Source organism: Mustela putorius, unplaced genomic scaffold (assembly GCF_011764305.1).
Source record: "Mustela putorius furo isolate JIRA1106 unplaced genomic scaffold, ASM1176430v1.1 tig00000095_pilon_pilon_pilon, whole genome shotgun sequence".
Taxonomy (NCBI): domain Eukaryota; kingdom Metazoa; phylum Chordata; class Mammalia; order Carnivora; family Mustelidae; genus Mustela; species Mustela putorius.
In genome coordinates, this window is record NW_025421280.1 from 973,020 (window position 1) to 1,000,204 (window position 27,185).

Genomic DNA, 27,185 nt, shown 5'->3' on the forward strand with positions numbered 1-27,185 from the left:
CAGTCACCTCAGTCTATTTTACTGATGCTGCGTCCAAATGGACAGCATTTAGGGGCACCAGGGTGGCTCAGTCGGTTAAGTGTCTGCCTTTGGCTCAGGTCATGATATCAAGGCCCTAGAAATCAAGCCCCGAACGGGCTCCCTGCTCAGCGGGGAGCCTGCCTCTCCCTATTCCTCTGCCCCCCCCACCTGCTTGTGCTTTGTCTCTCTCTCTCTCTCTTTCTCAAATAAATAAAATTTTTAAAAATATATATATATACAGCATTTAATCACACCAACTCCATGAAGTTGAATGAGTATGAATAACCCCATTTTACAGATGAGAATTCAAGGACTAAGGCCCTTGGCCAGAAGCAAGTCAGGATCTGAATAATTTTATTCTCTCCTCAACATTCCTGTCCCAGATGCTGAATTATTTGCGCAGAGTCCTTCTATTAGAAAACCATTCCTGCAGTACTAGTCTATAGATGCAGCATAAAATGGGAACAAAGATATTGCAGGATTGCCCTGAGCAATGAAGATGATCTGAAACCCAAGCTAGTGTTTTATCTTTAGCCTATCTTTAAGAGAAATGTGTCTTGGGTGAAAATAAAGAAATGTATCAAAAGACTCGGAAAATACTGTCAATGATTTTGAATTCAAAATTGCTCACATTATTCACTCATTACTTCATTCACTCATTCATTTAAATACTTATTGAATCCCCACTAGGTGTGGGGATTTTGCTAAACACAGGGCATACAGCTGTGAACATGGCAGCTTGTCCCCAACCTCAGTAGACTTGGGGGCAACCTAACAAGTAACCAGACAAATACCATCAGTTCCAATAAGTACCCTGAAGGTAGAATTATCAAGTCTTATATGAACATGGCGGGGGAGGGTAGGTTCCAACTTCATCTCGCACTTTCAGAGAGAGCTTCCCAGAGGTTATGTGTCAGCCAAGACCATAAAGTGCTGTCCAGGTGGATAAGGGGTGGTGGTCTATATTCCAGGCAGAAGATCATTTTACAAGGAAGGTGCTTCATTAGACATTCTAAGGGGTGAGTGGGGACAAGACCTATTCAAGAAACTCAGGGGGGCAGCTGGGAGGCTCAGTCGGTTAAGCATCTGATTCTTGATTTCAGCTCAGGTCATGATCTCAAGGTCGTGAGATCGAGCCCCATGTCAGACTCCACTCTTAGCAGGCAATCTGCTTGAGATTCTCCCTCTCCCTCTTCCTCTGCTCCTTCCCCTTCATGCTCTCTCTCTCTCTCTAAAATTAATAAATAAATCTTAAACAGTCATGGTATAGCTCATGCTTAGTATGCCAGCAAGAGATGACATTAGACCACACAAAATCAGAGCTATTTCTAAAGCAATGAAAATAGAAATGGAAACTTGTAGAACCAAAGAGTTCCTGGCTTGGAAACACATGAGAAGCACAATGTTAGCGAAAATATCCCTTACTGGTCAAGTTACCTTTACATAAATAGTGATTTTTTAAAAACCTCCATCCTGCTTCACTTCTGGCTTCTGAAATGTTCTCTCTACATGGCGCAACATGGTAAACGGTGACATAGACCTTCCTTTCAAAGTGAGCCAAAAATAGAGAGGGAGATGTATCTAATAGTGCATTTAATCTGATCTTCTTGTCCTCATCAAATAAGACTCTCGGAAAAAAAAAAAAAAAAAACCAGAAACAGCAATCACAGAATGAGATTCTCATTTTAAGGACAATGAAGTGCCTGTAGGAGAGTAGGGAATGGCACGTAATAGGCCAGTGGAGAGGGAGAAATTGAGGACTTGGAACAATGGCTTGTTTCTAGAGACCCAAGGATGCATAAAACTTCTCCGGCTGCCAGGCAATTTGGAAAAGGAACAGCTTCAGTTGTAATATAAAACAGGAAGAAAGATCACCACTATAAAGGGACTGCCTTGAGAACTAGGGATGGATGAAACCCTTTTATAGAGGCCATAAACTGAGCTTGCTTGTTGGATGAGTTTATCGGCTCCGTGTACAAAAGTCGGTGTCAAGTTCTCAGGAGGAAGTGTCTACCGTCTAGAATGTTGTTCTCTCCCTCTCCTCTTCACCTCGCTAACACCTACACAGTTCCGGGGGCTCGGTTTAAGCAATTTCTTGTTACGGTTGTTCCGCTAAACATTTTTCATTCCCCAGTGAATGCAAGACCTGCTTGTCAGATGCTCCCATAGCACTGTCTTCCTCCCTCTGATCACAGCCCTCACTCCTAGAATCTGTGTAAAATGTGTCTCGTCTGTCTCTGCACATAGAGGCTCTGTGAGCAGAGGGACTAGGCTGTCTTGGTCATCACTGACAACCCAGTGCTAGGAACACACAGCAGCTGTTCCTAATGATGTCTTTTTATTTTAATAGTCACTTGCTAATTCAATAAAATGTTGCAACTCCCACTTAAACTCAAAAATTTTTCTACACCAACTACTTGCCAGATGCCATGCCAAACATTTTCTCAAGCTTTTTCTCATTTAATCTTTACAGCAGTCTGGTATTCATCATTATTTGGAAGGAGATAAAATCAAGGCTGAAAGAGAAGAGAGATTTGTCCAAGGCCATGTGGAGGAGATGTGGCAAAACCTGGATTCATACCAGGTCTTCTGACTGCCCCCGCACACTCTCCCCACCCGTGCCATGGAACAGCAACTTGCCTACTGCGTTGTCTGCTCACACATATGGTAACAGGACATCCAAGTCTTAGAAGCTGCAACCAACTGCATGATTTTCCTACTCCCAGACACAATCAACACTTACATAGTTAGAATATGAGTTAAAAATGTTATTTTCAAAATAAACTGAATCAGTTGCTATAGGAAGGAGATAACCTTAAAAAGAAGATAGCAAAGTGAAACAGGACAGAGTTCTAGAACTCTAACTAGATGTTGGAGTTTTGAGCCAAGGGCTGCTCACTGTGGGTTTGGAGAGGAAAATAACCAAGTCACACCAGCATAAAGCTGAGATATTCTCCTGGACCCAGTTAAGAGTATCAATTTGTTTACAACAGCCAGCATATAAAAAGCAACTCAAGTGTCCATCAATAGATGAATGGATAGGGGAAAGATGGTAAATACACACAAGGAATATTACTCAGTCATGAAAAAGAATGAGCTCTTACCATTTGCAATGACACAGATGGACCCAGAGGGGATTATGCTCACTGAAATAACTCAGACAGAGAAAGACAAATACTCTTTGATATCACTGATATGTGGAATCTAAAAAACCAAATCAAGAAACAAACGAACCAAAAAAAAGTAGAAAGAGACACATAGTACCAAAAACAAACTGGTGGTTGCGTGGGCAAAATGGGTGAACACGAGTGAGAAATACAGGCTTCTGGTTATAGAATGAATAAGTCATAAGGATGAAAGGTACAGCACAGGGAATAGAGTCAATGGTGTTATACTAGGGTTGTATGGTGACAGATGGTAGCTACACTTGGGGCGAGCACAGCCTAATACACAGAGATGTCCAATTGCAATGTTGTACACCTGCAACTAAAGTAACATTGTGTGTCAAACATATTTCAATTAAAAAATAGTATCTATCTGTAATGGGCTCTTAGGACAGTGCCTGGAATATAACAAGTATTATAGAAGTGTTTGTTGTCACATACATTTGTAACTGATTGGTGTCAGGGGTCACCACCGAGTGAATGTGGAAAGTAAGGAGAGAGAAGGAAGGAAGAGGTAATAAGAAGAAATGAAATTACAGGTGTCATGTGTATGCGTGTGTGTATGCCCATGTAAAATAACTGGGTAGTGATGGATGGTAACTAAATTTATTATGGCAATCATTTTGCAATAAATATAAGTATTGAATCATTATGTTACACATGTGTAACTAATATGATATTATATATATATATCAATTATATCTCCAAAAAAGGAGAAAATCTCTGTATCTCCATGAGATGTGTGTTAACTAACATTCTCCTAGAGACCATCTAAACACAACTTTCACCCCTCACTGTGAATATCTCATACTTAGAAACACAACACTGACAAGAGTATTTCAGGAAGGAAGTAACTGCGACTTAAAACAGCTCAAATCTTAGATGTCTGTCTTTCCATAGGAGAGTGGCGACATATTTCCTATGAGGGGAGACAGCACATTCTTTAAGGAAGTACCCTGGTGACCTCTTGGGTAAGAGAGGTGAGGATCCCAAACCTGAGACAGATCTGGAACGAAGAGTCAACAGAAAGAAGGAAGAAAGGAAGGGAGGAGGTGGGGGAAGGAGGGAGGGACTGGGAATTTCATAGGCAACCTGAAATAGAGGGAGGCTTACAGAAATACAAAAGAAGCAGGGAAGATATTAATCTTGCTCACAGAACCCTGTTCTCCTTCCCAGGCCTTCTCACAGTTGCGCTAGAATATGTGTGTGTCATGTGTTTCATCTCTCCTCCTGTCTCTCTCTCCCCCTCCATCCTAGACCAAAAGCCCTGTCGCATCATGTCTGTTTGCATCTACTGCTCACACGTGGTACACAGAACATGCTCAATCCTATTTGTTGACCTAATAAGCAAACAGGAAGGCAGAAGGGCTTCACAGAAGTCAGAACCTGAGCGGGCAAGACCAGTGAGGTTTCCCCATGGTGATGGAAACCAAGGCACTGGTTTAAAAAAAAAAAAAAAAGTGCTATCTAATTCTTAATGTGTTCCCTATGCCCTTCTCTCTATCCACTATCCAATTCTGGAAATTGTTTCACATCCATCTACCTACCACTACCAAAGGTGGTAGGACCTTGGAGGATGAAGGAGGAGGTGGAATGAATCAATTCACGTACAAACAGCAAGAAGATAGGAGTTTCAGAATTCTGCCTCCTTTGGAAAAGTTAAGAGAAGGGTTGAATGGCAGAAGAACTCAAGGCTCAGTCTCTAGCTTCTTCAAACTCTAACAAGAGGCTAAGTAAAGTGTGGGCTCAAGGCAGTTGAGAAGGTTGGCAGACTTAAAGACAACATCCCCACTCCTCACCCAGGCCACTCTTGGGATAAATTAGAATTATAGCAAATCAAGTGGAAGGAGAAGTGTATTTCTGGCTCCCCAGCAACCAGCACACAGAAGTGGAATTGCCTGGGTAAATGTCACATTGAGCCCAGACTCAAACAAAGGGACTATAGCAGGCAGCCCCTCATGTCTTCTTTAGAATAAAGCACAAGCGATAAGAGCATCTTTCCCTATGGAGCCATCTGGGAAGTGGATGGGTCTGCATTCCACTATCAGCAAAAGGTATTGATTGGTACTTATGAAGTGCCCACATGCTCCTTGTGCTGGACAAAAGGCCCAGTCCCACTTATAAAAGCACTCACTCAATAAGAGTATCAACATTAATACAAATAACAAGAGTCGTCCCCCAATGACCATTAGACGTCACAATGGAGAAGAATCCTGATGTTTCAGAAAATAAGCCATTGTTGGTACAATCCCTTCCCAAAGTGACAGTTAAGTGGCTCAATATCCTCGTTTACAAGGACGCTGAAAACAAAAATGTTAAGATAGCTACGGAATAAAGTTTTTTTATTATTATTCTAAAAGACCCAATAACAAGCAGTATTTTGGCTTCCGTCCTTCAAGGGAGCAGTTATGTCTCCCCAGAGGTCACAGGTAGATCTTCACATTTTAAGTTCTCCTCTTAAGGACTTTCAACAGGAAGAAGCTTCCTCCAGAAGGCAGGGAAAATTTGGCTTTTCTGAATCTCTAAATGTGTGGCAGCAGAAAATGAGGAAGGTGGTGGTGTACAGGGCTGGGCTGCATGGACCACCTTGGCCATCCACACTCAGCTGCTTGAGGGGGCTTGTGACATCTGAAGAAAAACAAAACCAAAAACCAATTGCTCAGAGATTGGTTCCTGAACTGTAAGTCATTTCTAGGAATAACTTCCCATTAATCCCAGAAAACATTTATATCTACGAAGTTTGAACAGCTCTTCCATCAATTTATTCGGGATTTATAATCAGGGAGCTGTCATTTTCCAACAAGAAGATGATATGCTCGTTGATTCCATTTCTCTTTCTGGCACACGAGGAAATGGTGAGTAATGCTCCTTCCCCCTTGGGGAATGAATCAATGGTGGCAGAAACACACCCTGAGCCTCACAATGGAGAACCCTGGTGTTCTGCTTGTCATCCTCTTCTCTGCCAGCTGATCAATGACAATATGTAAATGTGCATCCAAGACAACCCGCCCTGTCTGCCAGCATTACAGGAGCCCCTCCCTCCGGGTCCTTTTGTGCATCTGTGACAGAAGAGCTTGATGTACGGTCTCCCTGACGCGCTCCATCTCATTAGAGGACAATCCTTTGCTCAGTTCTTAATGGACTTTACAAATTGGTCGTCCTCCCTCTGGTGCAAGATTATTATAATTTTATTATTCATTCCAGGAATTAGTTGCCAAAAATGACAACATGATCAGTACCACTGACAGATACGAGGAACATCTCCCATGACATCTTAGGAAGGGGACCATCTGAAATAATGTTTGATCTTTAATTAGGAAGAAATGATTTGCCACTTTTCAGCAGAAGTGGGAAACTACAGCATATGTGCCCTCCGCTCCGAGAAGCAGGCAGCATCCCCATCCCCCAGTGCTAAAGGCAAAAATTAAGCAAACTAATACACGCTAAACAGAGGCCTCGCTGTGCCAGCTGGAATGTGCAACTCAGATGTTAGTCGCCGTCAACCTCAAATTCTACATCGGGAATTAGAAGATCTAGACTCAGATCTGTGGTCTGACACCAACCTCCTCTGGTGCCAGTTTTCTCATAAATAAGATGGATAAAACAATGTCATTCAATCATTTCATTTCTAAAACTTAGTCTATGGCTGAGATTTTTTGGTTGCCAGCATGGCAACCATTCACTTCTTTCTTCTACTCTATTGGCAGATTCTACCCCAACCCAGCAGAGACTGAAAATGCCAGATACTCACTTTCTCAGCCCTCTGTGCAGCTAGGGACAGCTGTGTGATATAGTTCCATCAATGAAACATAAGTGGACATTCCAGGGACCAGCCAGGATCTGGAGTTCAAAAAGAGAGAGAGAGCATGGGAGATGGATGAGCAAGTAAGGCATGCACTTCTTCTCCCTTCTTCCAACTCCGGAAGTATGGACTTGGGATGTGGACTTAGGGGTGGTGGTGGCCATGTTTAAACCAGGAAGGGAAGGACCAGACACTTGCAGAGACAATCACCCAGAGCCATGGCATTCTGGGCCAACAGAGAACCAACTCTGGAATTCTATACCTCTCAACGTCTTATTAGGAGAAGAAAATTAAGTCCAAACTAAGGAAACCACTCTTGGGTGCCATTTTATTTCTTGCATCTCAAAGCATCCCAGAAGCATCCCAGAAGAATTGTTATTCTGTGTTATGCTGTGTTACCTTTTTTTGTCTGTTTGTTTTTTCCATATTTTATGCCACTGATGGCAGCTGTCTACCATGGTCTGTTGGATGTTAGACTGGCCACAAGTGAAGGCCCACAGGACCCCTAGGAAGGGTTGGTGGCAACACCTGATCCCTTCACAGACCCCCATCCTGAGGTAGGATGGGGAATTTGCTTTCCTATGTCCTCGCATTGATTTGCTCCACCTCTGTGGTCTTCCAGTCTTGCCAATAACTCAATTAGAGCCTCCAAATGCTGAGATTCTCCCCAATTCTCTGCCTTTAGATTACAGTTTTACCCTCTGATTAAAAAAAAAAAAAAAATCCAAGTTTTGCACAGTGGCAGTATCGTAGTCAATGAGGTTTATCCAAGGCGCGATTATTGTTAATTGAAAAAAAAAAAAAAATCCGGGAAGAAATAGCCTTAGAGACGATGCTAGATCTTAATATATTATTATTTTATCAAATAACATTAGCCAAATATTACCAAAGAGGAGACATTGAGGTCAACTGCAAGACATTTTTAAACGTTATTCTTAGGTGCCTCATTAGTGCAGTAGGTAGCACTTCAGTCTCATAAACGTTATTCTTTGGGCCATCTCACAACTTTTAAGACACAACCCGGGACCTAAGATATGCAGAGATTGTTCGAAGGGATTCAGTGTCCTACTTTACCACTGGATGGCAGAGAACCATGACTTTTACTGGCTAAACGCCCTTTAAAATGCTGAATGAGCAAACTTTTTCTTAAAAATGAACAGCACCCCTCTGTAAAACTCAGACAAAGGGGCCGTTGTAACCTAATTTCAATGTAATTTTCACTTGCTCTGTGAGAGCAGGAGCAGCTCCGTGGCAGACCTCGTTTCTGATGAGTTTCAGAGAGCTAAGGGGACAGTTAGAGCTGAATTTACGGTCACCAGACACTGCCAGAGCTCTCTGCTCTGTACCAAAGCTATGAAGGCTTGAAGCAAATGTCACTATGACAACCATTTATGCGGCTAAAATGGAAAAGTAAGATTTGATGGGAGGGGGAAAAATGCATGCACCTATAATTCTAAAATATATGGCGAGTTTTATGTTTGTTTGTTTTTTTAAGGCCAAGCCCAGCACCTGCCCCCTCCCCACCCCGCCCTCAGATGTGTGTGTGTGAATAAAAGGGGCCATAATGAAACCATGAATAATAAGTACAGGGCTTCAGAAATAATACCACAGGGTCTCCAAATATTCTAATTTAAAATCCACCAGCAACATACCCATGTGTCCCAGCTAGCCGCCCTTCACGGGAAATTCATGTGCTCTTCCCCACGGTTTATCCCTCGCCCCTTCTGAAATATGTTCTGCCAAAACCCCCACAGCAAAATATTCAAAGAGTTTGAACGCTGCCTTTTTTAAAACAACAGGTAGAACGAGTAATGAGTTCTTTCGATGTGTGCTTGGCCAAGTCTGTTAACGACAAACCCCAAAACGCCTCTGGGGAGTTGATACGCTCAGAAGCCCCGTGCCAGTTAGCTCCCTTCTTCTAGAAACCCTGAAAAGTGTCACTGAGAAAAACAAAACAAAACAAAACCCATGTAAGGGAAAACCAAGGCCTTCATGTCCAGGGCTCCCTCTGTCATTCTCTTGGCCTGAGTTTCAGATGCCCACGTCTTCAGAAAGACGAGAGCCTGCCCTAGGCGAAGGATGCTTCTTTAAAAAGGGAGAAAAACAGTTGTTAAGCAGGTTTTAATGTCACCTGCGCAATCCCCAGTCTCTGCAGCATGAGAGTTCAAATGAAATTCCATTTCTACCTGAATTACGCGGGCTCTGCTCCCCCCACTTCCAAAGCTCTCACTATTCAAAGGAATCCCTTTGATGTCTCTTTCCATTTCAGTGTCCTGGCTGGTGTCTGCAGGATGGAGGAACCCCACCAGCACGACACACACCCCATCCCCCACCGCAGCAGCCCCAACCCTCCTCAAGAAGGCTGCTCCTCTGCCTGCCGGACAACTTCGTTTGGATGCCGGAAGATCCAAGCCCCTTGAGGGACCACACAGCACTGAGCTCCCTCCGTCCTTGTTCCAAAGCCACAGTGGGTTCTGAGCAAAAAGGAAAACATGAGTCTTGTTTTGTTACCAAGGCCCAGAGCGGCCAACCTTGTGTTCTGAATCTTAAAAGTCCCTCAGAAAACCAACGTCAGGGTTGCCTGGGTGGCTCAGTCGGTTAAGCATCTGCCTTCAGCTCAGGTCATGATCCCAGGGTCCTGGGATCAAATCCTGCATCAGCCTCCTTGCTCAGCAGGAAACCTGTTTCTCCCTCTGCCTCTCCCCCTTGCTCATGCTTCTCTCACTTACTTTCTCTCTCAAACAAATAAATACAATTTTTAAAGGAAATAAAAAAGAAAGGAAAAGAAATTCAGAGAGCTACCAGAGGCAGTCTCAGTTTCAAGGTCAGACTTCGTAGCAGAGTTTGAAGTGGAAAAGAATTCTTCTATCTTCTTCCCACCTCCAGGGTGACCAAGCACTGGACTTCCTCCCCAAGCTGTGGTCTGTACTCCCATATAATTATCAAGAGCCACCTCTCAGGGTATCAGCTCTCTGCTTGTCTGTGGAAAAGTCTCCCACCGCGAGCAGCCATGTTCCCCTATGAGGTTCTTTCCTGACTACAACCAGTCAGACTTGGGAAGACCGCTGAACCAAACTGGGTGATTCATATTCTCTCTCTCTCTCTCCCTCTCTCTGTCTAACCTGGGAGACAATGGTAATGAAGACACCACCATCAACATTCCCAACTGTGGTTATGGTAAGAAAGTCTTTAAGGTTGCGGGGGAAGCTCTCTGGTCCTCTGTCCATGGATGTGAGCTGAGAGTTTGAAGGTCTGTGCTTGTCACTCCATTTCTGTGAGAGTCCCCGTGTCCTTGTGGAAATCCACCTCACAATGCAGTCCTAAGAGTCATCGTGACAGCCATCACAGTCAAGGGCAGAAGTGACTTGGCCCCCTCAGTCCTTGCCTCAGCAGGGGTTTCACCACAAAGCTGATGACTCATGAGGCCACAGGGTGCCACGATCAACAGCAGTGCCTTTTCCATTAGGAAGACTCAACACTGTGCTCAAGTCTGAGGACCCCATGGGCAAATCCCCAAACCCATCTTAGAGTACTAGCATCCTAACAATGCTTCTGGCGCCGACTTCCACATCATTCAGGATCCGGGCAGGAGATAGGAACCATACCAATGTTTTCTAGTTTGTTCAAAAGAGAGAATTTAATAAATAATAGGGTTAGCTAGGGATAAGATTGTTAAATTTACAGAAAGCAAAAAGAAGACACTAAGCTATCACATAGGGAGACAGTTATCACTGCCAGGAAGTCAGGAACCCAGGGCAGAGGTTGGAATGATTGGAGCTCAGAATCCTAGAGAACATTTTCTGCTGAGCTGAAATTTGGATGTCTGAGAAGGAGGTGCTGCCAAGCAGGTGCCGTTAGCTCAGAGCTTAGAGGAGGGACTCCCCCAGGGGCAGGACCCAGTCCTCTGAGGAGAGGCCACTGGCCTCCAGTTCTGGTGTTGGAGCAGGCAGAATGTGGCCAGGTCTGCTGGCCCAACAGCAGACGAATTCCATTGCCGTGCTGGGATGGAGAAGCATTACTGCAGTGATGTTCGCAGCAACAAAACATCTCCCAGGATCCTCTAGTCCCTCATCCTGGCAGAGCCTTCCAGGAAGCAGTTGGCCCAAGCAGAAATGTGGCTTGTAGTAGCCCAGCCACAGCATCACAAAGCAGAACAGAGGAGGGAGATTTGGGAGCTGAGAGACAGTAGCTTAATTACTGATGAGATCATTATGTTTATCCATAGGGAACAAGGGTTTTAAAAGGTAGAGGTGAGATAGGACGGAGTGTTCTGGCTGAGAGAACAGCATAAGCAAAAACAGAGACGCAGGGAACAGTTGTTGGGTGAACGTGGCTGGTGCATGGGGCTCCTGAGAGCGGAAGACAGACAAAAGACAAAGGGAGGAGAGAAGTGGAAAAGTGCACAGCTGTCCTGTTGTGGGGGGTCCTGGGGAGCACACTGGGAAGTCAGGACATTTTCCTATAGTCATTTGGAACCCAACAAACACTTTCTTATTTTATTTATTTATTTATTTGACAGAGAGAGATCGCAAGAAGGCAGAGAGAGAGGGGGAAGCAGGCTCTCTGCTAAGCAGGGAGCCCGATGTGGGGCTCGATCCCAGGACCCTGAGGCCATGACCTGAGCTGAAGGCAGAGGCTTTTACCCACTGAGCCACCCAGGTGCCCCCCCAACAAACATTTTTAATCAGGAAACTAAAATAACCAAAGATAGGTTTTATGACCCCAGCAGTGTAGAGACAGGAATTATCACTCTTTTTCATCTTCACAAATTGCCACCGAAGCAGCCAGAAGATGGCTTTATTTTAGCACATCAACCCTTCTGCTTAAGTTTTCCAGGACAAAATACAGTGCTCAAATGAATACCTTTTTTTTTTTTTTTAAGATTTTATTTATTTGAGACAGAGAGTGAGCAAGAGAGCACGCATGAGTCGGGGAGGAACAGAGGGAGAAGCAGACACCCCGCTGAGCAGGGAACCCAATTTGGGACTCGATCCCAAAACCCTGAGGCCATGACCTGAGCTGAAGGCAGAGGCTTCACCAGCTGAGCCACCCAGATGCCTCTCAAATGAATACTTTTTAAACGGAGGCTGGTAGGAGAAAAACAGGGTTTTGTTTTGTTTTTTGCCCAAAATGTCCTTGCCCTCCTTTGGCTAGATTCCAGGTTTAAAACCGCAGATTTGTTTGTCCACTACAAAGGGAAAGATAGTTCCTTTATACAGGAGGAACCTGGCAAACAACAATTTACAGGAATTGCGATCAAAGAAAACATCACCTACGATAAGACATACCAACGTTACGAACTCCTGCCCGTCAGTCACTGAGGAAAACCCAGTAGTTTTGTGGCTGAAAGTGCATAACCTCAGACCAATCATGAGAAAACATTGGACAAACCCAAATTAAGGTCCATTTATAAAATAGTAACTGGCCTGTCCTCTTCCAAAGTGTTAAGGTCACGAAGAAGGGGAATGGTAGGGCATTCGAGAAAAAGTGGTGAATTTCACATAAGGACCACAGTGTAGTTGAGAATGCTGTATCAATCGCAATTTCCTCTTCTTGATAATCACACCAAGGTTGTATGCCATGTCATGATTGGGGCAAGGAGAGAAAGAGATCTAAGAGAATTACCTCACTTACTTTTACAACTTTTCAGTACATCTAAACTGAATTCAAAATAAAAGTTTTTTCTAAAATGCACAGATTTATTTACATGGCCTGGAGTCCCCCAGATTTCCAGCCATAACCATCACAATACGGGTTGAGTAAACAGATGATTCCAAAGTGCCTTTTCTGGAAAACAAAGACCATGAGACTTTCAGGCACAGCACATCAGCAGATGGGATGTTACTTGGCAGAGCACTGGGTGAGAAATATTTCACAATGGGCACAATGAAAGAGGTGAGAGGTTACCAAAGACCAACACTGTCTGCTTCCTAATAGAGTCAGGGACCAGCCCAGTTTACAAGATGGAGTCATAAGCCTCCTGCAACCAACCCACACCTGCTCCCAGGACCAATGCATCAGTCATCCTCACCTCTTCCCTCACATCCAAATAAATCAGTCATCAGGACGTGTTGACGCTATCTTGGTATTCTCTAACCCACCACCGCCTCTTCCATTCAACAATGGTCTATTGCTCTCTTGTAAGATGACCAAAGCCAATTTGGCCATTCACAGTTGCCAAACTTCCCTACTGAATCTGGAGAACCTCCAATGTTTAGAGGCAATTTCGAGCTGTATTTTTCCTCAACCCCCTCTTCCCACCTGAGCAGTATGTCACACGTAAGCAAGTCTCAGGCTGAAGGTCACCACACCTACAAAGAGTTCTGAGCAAGCAGGTCCTAGAGAATCAAACCATCTGGGCCTGGCCCAAGCCAGGCCTCCATTCTCAGGTTTTCAGGTTTTTGATAAAGCGCGTTGCACAGAAGTTTCATCCTGAGGTAACAACGTGTTCCAAAGCGAGGTTCACCTCTCATTTAGTCAATTTAGGCAACAGAGTCTTCCCTGGAGAAGAGAGACTAGGATCCTTCAGAGTTCTGGGCCTATGTTAACTTTATTCTTCAACCCTGGCAGAGATTCTTTGCTTGAGCAAACTTGGGGTCCTGAACCTTCTCCCAGGCCCATCTGTGCACATCATCATAAAATCTGGTTTTAGCAAGAACCCTGAGAAGTCAGTTGAATCAGAACGCCTCTACCTTTGACAACTGATCATTCTCGATATCTCATCATGTTCTTCATCCCCAGTGTCCCGCAGGTGATGTCTGGTCACCTGGCCTGTCTTCAATAAGAATCCTGTTAGACTGGTTTAGCCAGAACTCCTTCTTACCCCCCATGTTCCCTCTTAGTAATTTTCCATCCACTAGCCCTCATTCTGCTCCTTTGCTATAAATTCCCACTTGTCTGTGCTGTATTGGGAGTTGGATCCAGTCTCTCTCTCCCCCAGTGTAAAATCCAATTACAGTGCTCTCTGCACCTATCTGGATGGTCCTAGATAAAGTCTGCCTTACAATCTTTAACAAGTGTCATAAATCATTTTTTCTGTAACAACTCCATTTGTGCAAGGGCAGATTCTAACCAATGGATATCTTGAACACCATTTATTTCACCAATAACGTTTATTTCTAACATCCCTTATGTTTAATTAGCAGACAGTGATATCTGATGGCAGCCCTGGAAAATTGGTCCCTGATTAATCCAAATGTTAACTACTCCTAAAGTAAAATTTAAAGTTGACTTATACCTACAAAGAGAGATATATCAAATTGTCGATATTCATGCATTTTTAATAAATGGCAGAATATTTAACAAGTTCTATGTTCTGGTAAGTTCTGGGGACAACTGATGAGCTCAAAGAGACACAGACCCTATCCACAAAGAGCTTATAGTTCAACGGGGCAAGGAAGACAACACTCACACAGCTATTTTTCTGCCAAAAAATAGCTCATTCGCCAGAGATGCATGCTCAAAAGAAGTGAACAGCATTCTAGGAGTAGCGCAAACGAAGAATATGGCATTGTGCAAGGAATCGAGGAAGGCTTTTTTGAGAATGTGATAAATGAGCAGAGATCTGAAAGATTAAAAATTCCAGGTGAAGGTGGTAGAAAAGGGGCACAGGGAACAGTCTGCCAAGTGCTCTACAAAGACCTGGTGGCAGGGAGGAGGACAGAAGGAATGCCAGTGTGACCTGAACAGAAAGAACCCTACTTGAGACTAGTTGGTCCTAGCTGGCTGCCCATCTCTGCTGTCATTCCCCACCTACCCCCACTGCATACACTCGTCATGTGCACACCACATTTCATCGTGATGTGATCCTACTCCGGTAGAGCATGCTAACTTGCTTTTCCAGCCAGCGGCTCTATGAATTTTAGAACCCCTTAATATTCTTTGTTGAAAACTCTCAAACATCACCATCTCTAAGACATCACTTCTCCCAACCTTGTAGCCCCTTATTCAGCCTTACGATTAATGCACTTTGGTCGACCAGCCATTACATTATAGATTTGTATGAGTTCTTGTCTGTTTCCTCAGTGGACTATCAAATCCTGGAAGACAGGCATCTTTTTCTGCTGGAAATACACCATATCCCTAGTGCATAAACAGAATACAGAGTACAGGGTGTCTACCCAAACAGCTGAAGGAAAGAAGGAGATGCCAAAAGAAGGACAGACAAGACATTTTGACCACCAATGTGTGAATTAAGACTGCAGGCACTGCAGGCTAGTTGCCAAAGCATTGCTTCCAGCTCAGCACTTGGTCCACTGCCCAGCCTCCTCAAGCCTCAGTTTTATCTTCTGAAAATGGGAGTAAGATGACCAACCTCAAAAGACTTTTGGCAGGAATAAAATGAACTAATCTATGTAAGACTCTCAACACCCAGAAAGGAATAAACACTCAATCGCATGTAAGTTATTATTAAACAAGTTTTACTGAGCCTTTCCTTAAATCCAGTTCAGGGAGAATTATAACAAGATCTCAGCACACAATGAATTTCTTCCCAAGATGTCTAGAATAACAATGTCTAAGAACGCTGATGCAGCTGACTTTGCTTTACAAGCTGGGAAGCCTTCTTGTGATTCTAATACCTTCTTTAAAAAAATTCCTAGGATGATGAGGTAGTGTGGAAGGTGAAATTCATCTGGATGCCCAGGAGTTCTCGTTCTGTGATCCTCTGTTGAAGACGCTGGTTTTCCCAGCCAGAAAGGTTCACCCTTGATCATCTTCAATCTGCTCAACTCACATTAAATCTTCTCATCATGGGGATGTTATAAACCACACCTCAATTTGCTGATTAGGAATCTATTTGATTTCATCACCTTTTCTATAATTACACCCTCTCTGTCCTGTAAGGAGATCTTATTCAACATGTGACAACAAGTTCAAGAGCATGCATTTATACTTCAAACTCCCTTTAATGGAATTTCAATAGCAAAGGCAATGAACACCTCAGAAGTTCATTTCTAATTTTTAACATTATAGCAACTGGTATAAATTATGAGCATCAGAAGAAATAATAAACACGCAAGATGAAAAATGAAAAACTGTACCCTGCCTATAGTACTTAGATTTTTTTTTAAAAAGCAAAAAAAAGTACTTTGATGTACAGAAAAAATCAATAATAACATCTTTAAAAAAAAAAAGATCTGGTGTAAAATTTGATTCCAATAGCCTTCTTGGCAAAGAGATTTCCTGTTACTATTTAAATGCAAATGAGTTGTGAAGGTTGTGTCAAAAATATTTAGCTCAAAACCAGACCCAATACACCAAGAAAGACAGAGAACAAAGCCCAACCAAGGAAATGGAAATAAAAATGTTTGAGTTTCCAGATTTTGATAACTTTATGCATCTAGAAACAGAGGGAAGTGATAAATGGGTACAATTAAGATACTCTATATGCCATCTATTAAATACTGTGTGACATGCAACTGTATGGATTTCTAGCTTAACCAATCACAAATTTAATCCGAACATTTACCACTTTGTCTTGATGATGCTTTGGAGAATTCAGCTATTGATTAAAACCTATTTATGTGTCCTTTCACAACAATCCATTTTAAGAGCCTTTGATTTTTTTTTCAAAGAAGAAGAAAAAGCACATTTAATTGTGGCCTCAAAGTCCTAACGAGAAACATAAGCTTGAAATCATATCTCTGTTCCAATCCACTGAAGCAGACATGCAATTTAAAAGAATTTAAAAGAATTAATCACAGCTGCGATAATGCAGCCTACAGAGACTTTCACTTAACCAAATATTAATGCAATTTATTCAGCTAATTCTACTTGTTTGAAAGGGAAAAGTCCATGTAGAGTCACAATAGAAGATGAACACTAGAATTTGTTCAAGAATAAAAACAAGAATAACAATAGCAACACCCATTTATTGGGCCCCAACTTGGTGCCAGGCCCCGGGCTCAGAGCTTCAAGTGCATAATCTGATTTAGCTAAGAAAACCCCATTATGTAAAGATATTGTGATTAAGGGGCACCTGGGTGGCTCAGTCAGTTAAGCATCTGCCTTTGGCTCAGGTCATGACCCCAGGTCCCTGGGCAGAGCCCTGGGTCAGGCTCCCTGCTTAGCGGGGCGTCTCCTTTTCCATCTCCCTCGGTCCTTCCACCCTGCTCATTTTCTCACTCTCTTTCAGATAAATATATAAAAATCTTTTTTAAAAAAATTTTTTTAAAAGATATGGTGATCAAGTGGATTTTTGTCCCTCTCTCCCTTTTCCATGTGAGGTTCCATACTTCCCACTACAGTAGACATCTATGTTCTGCCTATCTGAAGCAGGCTTGGCCAGGTGACTCGCTTTGCTACCAGGCATGGTGCCCTGAGAGGCCTTCAACGGACGTGCACCGTTTGCCTTGGCCTCTTCTGCCTTCTTCCAGGAGAACATGCCCCAGGTAGCTGCCAGGGCCAGAATGATATAGGCACAAGGAGCAGATCTGAACCCAGCTGGCCTCGTGTCTGGGTGAACTACAACCAACATACAGGCCCATGGGCAGGAAAAATAAATGTTTTCCACTGTAAGTGGCCGATATTTTTGGATTGTTTAACATATGGTCTCACTGTGTATTAAACTGGCTAATTGCGTGTATCTGTTGTCAAGGGCTGAAGCAAACCACAAACTAGGTGCCACAGACTAGGTGACTTAAATGACAGAAATTTGCTGTCTCAACCATTCTAGAGTCTCTACGTCCAAAATCAAGGGGTCCACAGGGATGGTTCCTTCTGAAGTCTGTGGGACAAGGGAGAAGGCCTCTCAACTTGGCCAACACACAGCTGTGCTCTCCATCTCTTCCCCGACCGTCCCTCTCTGTGTGTTTCTATGTCCAGATTACCCCTCTTGAGAAGGTCACCAGTCATATGGGATTAGACCCCACTCTGATGACCTCACTTGAACTTGATTACCTCTGTAAAAATGCTGTCTTCAACTAAGGTCACATTCTGAGGTACTGGGGGTTAAGACTTCAATATGTGAATTTGGAAGGGACATAATTCAACTCATAACATTTAGGTACTATTTTTAATATCAAGTGTATAGACGTAGAAAATGAATTTCAGAACAAGCAACTTTTCCAAGACCACAGAGCAAACAAATGATGAACTAAGCCAGAGCCTAGACTTCAGACAGCACCTTAGTTATTAAACCTTCCACTTTCCTGCCTATCCACCACTTTGCACAGAATGCCCAGAGTGAATTTTTTTTAAACCGATGTCTTTATCCATGATTGTCACACAAACACATGTACACACTGCTTACATACATGCTTTCTCTTTTCATTTTTTTTTTTTAACAGAAATACAGGAACTCTCCCCAAACCCTTAAAATGGAAGAACTTCTAGAATGCAAGCTGCTTCATTCGTTCAATACTTCCAGAAGACCGACTATGAGTCAGCCTCTCCAGGGAGCAACAATGAGCAAAAAACATCTTGTCTCCTGCCCAAATGGAGCTCACAGAGGGTGATCGATGGATCAAAACAATACATACCTTACTCTGAAATCACACCTGTGATCGCTATGACAAGAGGAAATTATAGGGTTCCACTAGAGGGTAAAAGTCAACAATTACGACTTAGTCTGAGATGCCCAGAGCAAGCTAAGAAAACAAGAAATGAGCAGAAATCTCAAGCAAGGAGGAACCCCATAGGAAAAAGCACAGGAGAAGAACATTCTGGAGAGTGAGGAAACCGCACATTCAAAGACACAGTGGCCAAAGGTATCCCAGAAGTCCAGAGCATACCCAGTCATAAGTTGTAAAGGGAAGTGGTGGGAGACACATCTGGTGAGGTAGATACTATCCATTGGGATCTACTCAGCTATCCCGGGCAGGAGGGACTATTAACAGCCTCATCTTCAGACGTTTCCCCAAGGCCAGCCAGTTGATACATGGTCAAGCAGAGACTCAAACCCAAGCATGTTTGGCCATGGAAGCCGAGTGTTAACCACCACACTGCACTGCCCCTCAAAGCAAAAGAAAGTACTCTTTCTTCAGTGGAAAAGCTACTAGTCTTATCAACAATGCCTCTATTACGGAGCTGCTGCTTTCTGGCTTAAATCCATCTTGTGACTACTGATTTGGTGGTATTTACACTACCTTATTTTCTAATTTCCTTGTGCAAAATGTACTGAAATTTACAAAACTGCCATTTCTGTAAGTTGAAAGATGGCCAACTACTAGCCATTTCACACGTTACCTCATATACTAATGCAAGTAAAAGATGTGAGCTGTTGAGTTAATAATCATCAAATGAACGGTATGGCATCGCCATCTAGATGAGGAAGCGGAATATTCACAGAGACCGGGAAGACCACCAAGTTTCCCTTCCCAAAGTTGTGTGTCCAGGGACATGCCATGGGGCTGAAGGAGATGGGGGTGCCCCCTCCCCAAGCTGCAGACATGAAGGCGGCTGTTCCTTCTCAAAGTGACCCACTTTAGGTACGCCAGGCACACTTTGCAGGTGTCTGCTCTGATAGAACAATTCTCGACCCAAGGACAGGAAGAGAGCCAGACAAAATATCTCAACAACTCCCACAGTGCTTTGCTCCCAGATCATTTAGAGCAATTTATCACAGCTTTTTCACAAGACAGTTCTGAGTCTTAATGAACTCTAGGGAGAAACTTCTGCCCACTGCCCTCATTCCTCAGAGCAACCCCCAACTTCCAGCCCCACCAGCCGAGTGAATTGCCTCATGGCCCGCTGTCCCTGAGCCCATGACCGCCGAGAGGGGAGAACCTGGATTGATGTTCCCTGCAGTCACTAGTCTTTGTGAGGCCGCGCTTTCTCTGGGGCAGGTAAATTCTTGGCCACAGACCCAGCTTGACAGCCCGGTAGGTATCCAATGGTTGACAGCAGCTCTCAGCTAAGGCACACTGGAGGTTGGTTTCCAAGACAGCTTAAACACAATTAACTTTTCATTTGACGCAGCCTGCCTCTCTCTGCTCCTAATGTTCCCTTAGGACCCGAGATCCAATAAAGTCCAGCCTGCGACTGAAAAAACCAGGCAGAGAAAGTGACCAAATATTGTTCAACACTACATTACAAACCTATGGGAAAGGAGTTTAATTAAAGACCACAACAATTCTTCGGGGAAATGTTTCTTTTATTAACCATTCCTGCCGAACAAAGCAGCTTTAAACAAACCCTGACTGCTTGAAAATTGTGTATGCCTGAGATATATTTTTTTTCTTCTTAATCTGTTCTGCTTTTTGGTTATTTGGTCATTAGGAAAATCAGAAGTGTCTTGGACCCAAGAAATCCAATTTGAGTGAGCTCATTCCACATTTATAAATATGAGCAGATGACATTTAAAACACACAAACCAGTAGGGACAGTTCTAAGTGTGAAATTGTTGTTCAACATAAAGTATTACCATAAATATATAAAGGAGCTATTTGTGGACCAACTAACAAGTTCAAGGCATTTCAGTGAAATCTATGCACAGCCTGAATGTGGATACGACATTTATAAACGTAGAGGAAATGCAATTCTTTTACGCTCTAGTGTAATAAAACCACTAGTTAGTGTCACTGATATGATAGCCCCAATTGCAGAAGAGTGAAAAAGCAGAAATCAAAATGGAAGAACCACATCTAATGGAACAATGAAATTAGATTTTAAAGTATTATTGGAAAAGAGGAAATACCACCGAGGAGCAAAGACATGAGTGTATGAATTTTTTAAAACTCAACGAAAGTCAGAGGACATCTACATTTAAACCTGACCCGTGAAGACATGAGAATATTCCAAGGCCATGCACTAAGTCGGAGGCACATCTCGTGTGGAGACACGCTCTTGAAGATGTGTAGGACAAAGAGAACAGCCCTTGGGAAAGTGAGTTTGCTTTTCTCAACAATGCCATGAAAATATGCAAAGAAACGAACATTCTGTAAACATAGAAATTATTAAGCATGGACTACAAAATTCTACCACCAACATCTTCATTCCCAATGAATGCACTTGTTTGTAAATTCTGCACATAATAGGACCCTCTATCTAGGCATATCTTCTCCAGAAGACCTTTCTTTTGCGTGCGTTAGATGTGGCAAATTTTGTTTTCCCAACATCCCTCATCCCCCACACTCTTTTTTCAGTGAAACCATGCAATACCCTATTGGGTGGTGGAACCTATTTCCATGGCCCCTTGAATCAGGGCAGCCCCAGATGCACAGGCTAGGGCTGAGCCAAGGATATTTAAGTGAGCCCATGGCTTCCAGTTTCTGCCTCTTGACAGTTAGCTGCTATTAAAAAGTACAATTGCATGAACACCACCAGGCTGCGAGTAGCCAAGCCATATGGAGAGGCCTACAAGGGCACAGACAGACAGGCCAAGGAGCATTGCTGGCAGCAGACATATAATTAAAGAGGCCATCTTGGAAGTGGAGTCCCCATAGTATAGCTGGAGGCCTGCAGCTCAGACCCCTACCACCCCCACCAAGTCCTTCCCCAACCCGGATGCCAAAAATAAAAAGCAAAATAAAATGGTTATTTTCAGCTACAAAAACACAGTGAATACTGACCTCTGAGGGGAGGGCCTAGAAACATGTATTTTTAAATACTCCCCTCATACCTCACATATATCCAATTCTGGCTTCATGACCCTCTCATGTTCCGAGCCTGGTAATAAGCTTATTTCCAAGGCAACATCCAAAATAACTTTAGAGGCATTTTGGCAGATGTCAGAGTAAGCTGTCTTGACCTGTCCATGCCATGGTTTTGCCTACTGTGGTGTGCTCTTTGATATAATAGTACATGGTAGAAAGTGTTTTCTTTGTATTCACCCTCTGCAGTTAAACAACCAATTTATCTGCCAAACAAGTTTGTTCTACGAATAACGGCTTCTCACAAGTCCACTAGCCATTCTTTCTAGAGAAGGCAAATCAGTAGTAAGATTCAATTCAGACAAGCTTTACTGTTTACAAAATACATTGCTAGATGGTGCTGGTGATACCATCAGAAATTGGGGGGGTAGGGGGAGGGGTGGCTGATCCCTGGCAACTCAGCCTGGTAAAAGAAACAATTGGGTCGCCTGGGTGGCTCAGTGGGTTAAGCCACTGCCTTCATTCAGCTCAGGTCATGATCTCAGGGTCCTGGGATCGAGTCCCACATCGGGCTCTCTGCTCAACAGGGGGCCTGCCTCCCTTCCTCTCTCTCTGCCTGCTTCTCTGCCTACTTGTGATTTCTCTCTGTCAAATAAATAAATAAAATCTTTGAAAATAAATAAATAAATAAATAAATAAGAAACAACCTGTTCCCTGAACAAGGGTTCCCATTATGCAGATGGTAACAGAGCGCTACAAAAGCAGCATTCTGCTCTACTTGGCACCTAAGATCTGCAGATCTTAAGCAAGGGATGGGGCCATGTTTGCAAAGCAGAAGTGAGAGGAGTCTTTTATTTTTTAATCAGGAGAACTTCTTCCTCCGGGATAGAACTGTCACAGAGCATAGTCAACCCCTTTCATAATACACTAGGGAGGAACAATGGTTAATTGAGATGCCCAGGGCCACACATCAGCCAAGCAAGGAGGTTGCTAACAAACTATTAATGATACAGGTTAATTGTTCAGTGACTTCTGTCAACATGACGGCATCCCAAACTTCTGTGTAGGAGTGTCAAATCCCAAGGAGGCAGGAAACAGAGCTGGGTCACACAAATAAATAATAAGCAAATTTATGCCTCCAATGCCCCTATTGTGATGTCATGACTGCCATGACTGTCTGTGGAGACTTTCGGGACTGGAGGAAGTGAAGAGCTTGACCTCTTGGAGTTTGGGGCAAGTCAAGGCAGACCATGATGATCGCGATTGTTTATGTCGTACCCATGTGGCACTTCTAACTCACTAAAGGCTGCCAACATTTTCCTCCAATCCATATTTGTGAAGTTGACTGAGCCAAGATTTTAGATTTCAAAACTGTGAGATCATGGGAGGTCAAATGCCTTGTCTAAGATCACACACCTGTGGCAGCTGGAAAGTCAGAATTCCCAGACGCTCTGACTCTAAGTCCACAGCTCTGCCCAGAGAATGTTAGAAATCAGTGGCTCTGTTGACATTAAATATTCAGAAGTGCATTGTCTATATGAACAGGTCCTATTGGATGAACCTCTCTGATGGTTCCGACCAACAGAGAGGTGTCCAGATGCAGGGCTTGGACTCACAGAACATAAGCCTCACTCAGCTTCTTAACAGTGTGATTTTATCCTAGTCCCTTCATCTACCTAGGTCTTGGTTTCTTCCTGTATAAGATCAACATGACACCCAGAATCCTCAACACATAAGTTTATGCTTTTGAGAAGCTGATTCATAGGTTTCTTCCTCTCTGAGGTCACCACCTTCCCTGGGTTGTGTAAAAGCCCACATTCAGGAAAGCCAGAATGCTAGATGGGGCAGGGAAGGAACGAGCTTCAGAAAGAAAGGAGAGAAAGTAAGAGAAATTCCCCCAGACTCTATAGAAAGGGGACAGGGTTGTTTTGGGTCCTAGAGATAGTCTCAGTATAGACCCTGCTTCATAACGGTGTCCTGGGAGACTGGCCAGATTTCCGAAGGAATGGCTGTGTAGAGCATGAGAAGACAAGAGACCACAGACCTTAGGACTCCTGGCTTGGTCAAAGATACCACCCCCTCAAGGCACCTGGGTACCTCTGTCAGTTAAGTGTCTGACTCTTGATTTCTGCTCAGTTCATGATCTCAGGGTGGTGAGATCGAGCCCCACATCGGGTCCATGATGGGTGTGGAGCCTGCTTAAGATTCTCTCACTCCCGCTCCCTCTGCCCCCCCCCGAATCACCCACTGTTTCTAAAAAAGAAAAAAGGAGCCACCACCCCCTTAAATGACAGGGAAACAAGGAAGCCAACAGTGGACACTGGGAAACAGGAAGTAATCAGGGTGGGCTAATGCAATGTTGTATCACTCCAGATGTATTATGGTCAGTGCAGTTCAGGTGAGGGGGGACACCACCTACAAATGACCAAGACATTACATTGCAATGAAGTGCCTTACAAATTCCTCTGCAGGCAGTGCTAATGCCAGCATGGAATGCATCACTCTCCATTCTGCTGAGTCCAGAAGAAATACCTCAATGGCCTGAGGGACCATGCTCGATGAAAGAAAAAACATCTTAGACCCACCAAGGGAAAAGCAAATCCTGTCCCCTCATCCCCTGATCCCTCCAAGCTTCTGTTCTTGGACTACAATGACAAAGTCGATCTCTCTGTGGCAAGACTACCATTAAAACTCATTACTGTGTTGTCTCCCATTCCAGAAGACAAGTGAGTTGAGTTGCTTTGATCCAGTTCCCCTCCGTTCCACCAGACCACAAACAATGTTAGCCACCAAAAATTCTAATATGGCTTTCCTTTTCGCCTAACAAGGAAGGAGATTGGGTGTACCAAGCTGTTTCATTAGGACCACCAAAGAATTTTTATTAGCAGTTCCATCACATTTAACTAGCTCTTTTAGGAACATAAAGAAAATCTATGTCAGAGGTTTGTCAGGCTTTGATGGATGTTTTCATTCTTGGAGTGTTATTACTGCTCTCCTTATGTGGCCAGGCGGCAATGGGGAGTTGGAGCTTATTAGACGCCATACTCCATCTGCCGCCATGCCCTGCAGCTAGGATATTGCTGTTGGAGCCCAACGCCAGGCTTCGAAATTACACAGTTGGGCTGAACAGAAAGGACTGGCCATTGTTTCAAGGAGGTTTTCTCTACCTCTTTGACTTAGAAAACCCTGAGCTTTTCACTTGCTCCTGGTTTGTAATATCAGGAAGAATTGAGAAGAAATCGGTTTGTTTGTGATTTGGCCAGCCCAATGACCAATGCCTTATTCTCTGTTGAAGGGGCTTGATTCTGTCATAATCGGTGATGGGAATGGCTAGGAGAAGAGGGCAGAGAAGGACATTACATATTGGCCAAGGTTTTGGTGCTTAGATCTTATACAAGGTCCTTTTTTTTTTTTTTTTTAAGATTTTATTATTTATTTATTTATTTGACAGAGAGAGAGAGAGGGAGAGAAGGAACACAAGCAGGGGGAATGGGAGAAGGAGAGGGAGAAGCAGGCTTCCCACTGAGCAGAGAGCCCAGGGCAGGGCCCCAATCCCAGGACCCTGGGATCATGACCTGAGCCAGAGGCAGATGGTTAACAACTGAGCCAGCCAGGCACCCCTATAGGACTTTTTATCAAAGTCATTTTGTTGCAATTTTTTTTAGATATTAAAGCTATATATTCTCTTTGAAAACATCAGTCAGGTGTGTATTCTTACAAAGCTATCATGTCACCCATAGTCTCTGTGCCAGTTCATAGTTTCTAAAGATGGCTACACACACACACACACACACACACACACACACACACCCCATCCCTCAGGTTCCTCTTATACTGCAATACTGAAACTTTACACAAAAAGTCCAAGTTCCCTCCCCTTGAAACTTTGTGGGTCTTTGTAACTGCACTGACAGATCAGAATTCAGTGAAAGTGATGCTGTGTGGTTTCCAAGGACAAGTCATAAAAGGATATGGGGCTTCAGCTTGGTCCTCCCCCAGCACCACCACCACCATGTGCATCTCCCTTTCTCTCTTTTCCCCTCCCCCTCTCCCCACTCCTGCTCTTTCCACATGTGCATTGGGAGCCCTGCATTCACATGAAGGAAGTGTCCAGGCTGGAGGGATCACATGGAGAAGCGAGAGAGAGTTAGAAACACCCAGAAGTCCAGCTGTGCCAGCCCCCAGCTGTGTGAGTCTCCTCAGGAATCAGATCTATGAGTGAACCTTCAGATGATTCCAGCCTTTTATCTACCCCAACTAACACCAAGTAGAACTGAGACGGGCTTTGTCCCATTAAACCCTGACCAGTTTACACACTTATGAGTAAAATAAAAGGCTGTTATCGGCAGGGGCGGGGGGGGGGGCATCTAATACTGCATTAGGTAAGCAGAACCACCTCATCACCTCCAGATAAACCCCTGTTACCTCATCAGCATCAGTACTCTCAAATAATAAGTGGCCTTCTCGCCTATTCTCAAGCCAAGAAAAAAATGTGTTCCACCAAGCAGTTTTTGTTCCAGCTGCCTGGTTTCATAAGTTATCAGTTTGGAATGTAGAACCAGTTTCCTCCAATGAAGCAAGTTATCTTGGTGGGCCAGGCCACAGAAACCCACTCAATCTCAGTCTCCATACAGAGTAGATGGCCTTAGAGCAGGAGCTCTACAGAACAGTGCTCCCATGTCAGAAAGAGGTTTCTTCCTTCCTTTGAGTGTTTTAGGAATGAATCTAACCTCGAGAATTTTTTCATGCCAGATGTCTCACCATCATCAACAATTTGATGAATTTTATGCAAGGAGTTCAATGAAGGACAGGTCACACTGCATTGTGGTTGTTGAGGTAAGTCCCCTGAGAAATTTAGAGCTTGTGTTCACTAAGCAGAAGTGATTTAAAAAAAAAAAAAAATGGGTTGACAGGAAAGGATCATGGCGGCCATCTCTGGTCCCCTTCCCCTGCCCAGCATCATGCACCTTGAGTAACCACATCCCCGTGTTCCTTCAGACCTTGCTACTCAAAATGTGGTGCCCAGACCAGCTCCATCAGCATCACCTGAGAGCTCATTAGAAATGCAGAATCTCTTGGGGCGCCTGGGTGGCTCAGTGGATTAAAGCCTCTGCCTTTGGCTCAGGTCATGGTCCCAGAGTCCTGGGATCAAGCCCCGCATTGGGCTCTCTGCTCAGCAGGGAGCCTGCTTCCCTCTCTCTCTCTCTGCCTGCCTCTCTGCCTACTTGTGATCTCTCTGTCAAATAAATAAATAAAATCTTAAAAAAAAAAAAAAAACAAAGAAAGAAATGCAGAATCTCAGGCCCCACCCTGGAGCCTAGTGAATCTGAATCTACATTTATCAAGAGCCCCAAGTAATTGATATTTACTTAACCATTGGAGAACAACTGTTGATAGACATTCGCCTTTCTTCCTTTCAGTTTGTGTGGCCTGTGGACCTGAGGGTCCTTTGTGACCCTCGGTGTGGCCAATCAGTAACAGCTCAAAATTAGGTATGTGAATCAGGCCTAACGAATGAGGGCTACACGGAAACTTCTCTTACACAGTACAAAGAAAGGAAACTTTTCTTTGGGCTATTGCTAAACTATTCAGATGAAAACCACAAATTGTGGTCACAGATGGGGTTCGGAGGTTGACATTTAAATACCAATTCCTGTATACAAGCCT

The 27,185-nt window shown here is 43.7% G+C and overlaps 1 long non-coding RNA gene and 1 other non-coding gene across 2 annotated transcripts in view; one reads left to right on the top strand and one right to left on the bottom strand.

Annotated features, from left to right (window-relative positions):
• Window positions 1-5,510: 5,510 nt before the first annotated feature.
• The window catches only part of LOC106005351, a 67,665-nt gene continuing 45,990 nt past the window's right edge, over window positions 5,511-27,185 (bottom strand). Inside the window, exons 3-4 of the long non-coding RNA XR_006606022.1 lie at window positions 6,937-7,025; window positions 5,511-5,813 (exon numbers count right to left, since the gene is read on the bottom strand). This is a non-coding gene — a long non-coding RNA (uncharacterized LOC106005351). The remainder of the gene's footprint in view (window positions 5,814-6,936; window positions 7,026-27,185) is intronic.
• On the top strand, window positions 7,715-7,854 carry LOC123394470. Its single transcript, XR_006609249.1, has one exon. It is a non-coding gene; the product is annotated as a U4 spliceosomal RNA (small nuclear RNA).